The sequence below is a fragment of the Triturus cristatus genome, chromosome 1_1 (genome assembly GCF_964204655.1).
Source record: "Triturus cristatus chromosome 1_1, aTriCri1.1, whole genome shotgun sequence".
Lineage (NCBI taxonomy): Eukaryota > Metazoa > Chordata > Amphibia > Caudata > Salamandridae > Triturus > Triturus cristatus.
The window spans coordinates 704,076,263-704,078,762 of NC_140579.1; positions in this window are offsets into that span (position 1 = coordinate 704,076,263).

The following is a 2,500-nucleotide window of genomic DNA, read 5'->3' on the forward strand; positions in this document are numbered from 1 at the left end:
GGCCGAGAGGATTGGTGCGACCAGATGGCCGGGACCGAAAGGACTCCCATCTGCCCGTCCCCATCCGAGCCATAGCGGTAGGGCTCCCGTCTGCCCTTGCAAGTTTCCGGGGATCTGCACCAGGGACCCTTGTCCTGGGCAGATGGACACGTGGCAGGTTGCAGGACGGGGGCTCCCAAACTCCAAGCCCTGACCGAAACCCAGGCCCTGGTGCCGGTCCCTGCTTCTCAACCCAGCCAGACCAGGGAGATCGATGAGCCTGCCCGGGCACGAGGGACCCCTGTCACGGGCACACGGACCCTCAGGACGTGCACTCGTTTTCCACACATTTTTTCCAAAATTCTGCGTAGTGGTGCTACGCCAATTCCTCCCAGCCCTAACCAAACTCCTACTATGCAGTGGAAAGGACTTAGCCAGCCACCCCCCCACCTGGCTCGGTCCCTGCTTCTGATCCCAGCCAGGTCGGGGGAGCCTCCCTTGGCCCGATGGACCCCGTCACGGGCACCTGGACCCTCGCCAGGCCGCAGGATGGGGGCTCCCGCACCACAGGGTTGTATAGGGGTGGGCAGAAAACTCCGCTCCTCCAGCATAGCGGATAAAGCCAGCCACCTCTGCTCTCCGGCCCGGTCCCTGCTTCTGAATGCAGCCAGGCTGGAGAGAGCCTCCCCGGGCCCGGCGGACCCCTGTCCCCAGTGCCCGGACGCTTGGCTGGCTTGCAGGACGGGGTCTCCCGCATCCCGGGGCCCGCCGGACAGAGCATGAGCCCCAGGCCCGGTCCCAGCTTCCGAACCCTAGCCAGGCCGGGAAGAGCCTCCTCGGTCCCCGGTGAACCCTCCTGTCCCCAGGGCCCCGACCCTCGGCTGGCTTGCAGGACAGGGGGCTCCCGCACCCTGGGACGGAGCACGAGCCCTGGGCCCGGTCCCAGCTTCCGAACCCTAGCCCGGGCCCCGGTGGACCCCCCGTCACCAGCGCCCGGACCCTCAGCTGGCTTCCAGAATGGGGGGCTCCTGAACCCTGGGACCCTGGGACGCAGCACGAGCCCCGGGCCCGGTCCCAGCTTCCGAACTGTAGCCAGGCCTGGGAGAGCCTCCCCGGGCCATGGTGGACCCCTGTCACCAGCACCCAGACCCTCGGCTGGCTTCCAGGATAGGGGGCTCCCACAGCCTGGGACCCTGGGACACAGCACGAGCCCCGGGCCCGGTCCCAGCTTCCAAACCCTAGCCAGGCCGGAGAGAGCCTCCTCGGTCCCCGGTGGACCTTCCAGTCCCCAGGGCCCAGACCCTCGGCTGGCTTGCAGGACAGGGGGCTCCCGCACCCTGGGACGGAGCACGAGCCCCGGGCCCGGTCCCAGCTTCCGAACCCTAGCCCGGACCCTCGGCTGGCTTGTAGGACGGGAGGCTCCCGCACCCCGGAGCCTGCCGGACAGAGCACAAGCCCTGGACCCAGTCCTAGCTTCCGAACCCTAGCCAGGCCAGGGAGCTCCTCCCCGGTGGACCCCCGTCCCCAGCACTCAGACCCTCGGCTGGCTTGCAGGATGGGGGGCTCCCGCAACCTGGGACAGAGCACCAGCCCCGGGCCCGGTCCCGGTCACAGCTTCCAAACCCTAGCCTGGCCAGGGGGAGCTTCCCGGTCCCCGATGGGACCCCCGGACCATCGGCTGGCTTGCAGGATGTGGGTATTCTGCACCCCGGGGCCTGCTGGATGGAGCTCTAGCCCCAGGCCCGGACCCAGCTTCAGAACCCTAGCCAGGCTGGGGAGAGCCTCCCCTGGCCCTGATGGACCCCCGTAACCAGCGCCCGGACCCTCTGATGGCTTGCAGGACCGGGGCTCCCACACCCCGGGGCCTGCCGGATGGAGCTCAAGCCCCAGGCCCGGACCCAGCTTCAGAACCCTAGCCAGGCCGGGGAGAGCCTCCCTTGGCCCCGATGAATGCCCAGACCCTCGGCTGGCTTGCAGGACGGGGGGCTCCAGCACCCCGGGGCCCGCCGGACAGAGCTCGAGCCCCAGGCCCGAACCCAGCTTCCGAACCCTAGCCAGGCTGGGGAGAGCCTCCCCAGGCCCCCAGTGGACCCCCTGTCCCCAGCACCCAGACCCTTGGCTGGAACCAAGGAGGGTTAAGCCCAAGACCACCTCCTCTCCCCGAGGAACCCATTTGTCTCGATTATACATGGGGGCTTACAGAACTCTGGGGGAAGGACAAAGTTGGTGTTAGCCCAACCGGCTGGCAGGCCGGCCGGCCATCTGGTCACCCGGCCCGCAGGGCCATCTGGTCACCCGGCCTGCAGGGCCATCTGGTCGCCCGGCCCGCAGGCCCATCTGGTCACCCGGCCCGCAGGGCCATCTGGTCGTGCAGCCAGGCAACCAATGGCCCGGGACGACCCAGCCCCCAGGTGGCCTGGGAGGGTGCCGTGTCCAGTCGCCCTTGCAGACCGGCAATAGAGAGGGTGGCCAGGCGCTCCAAGGCAGCCGCTCGGGAGGCTCCTTCCCCTGGGCTGCTCCT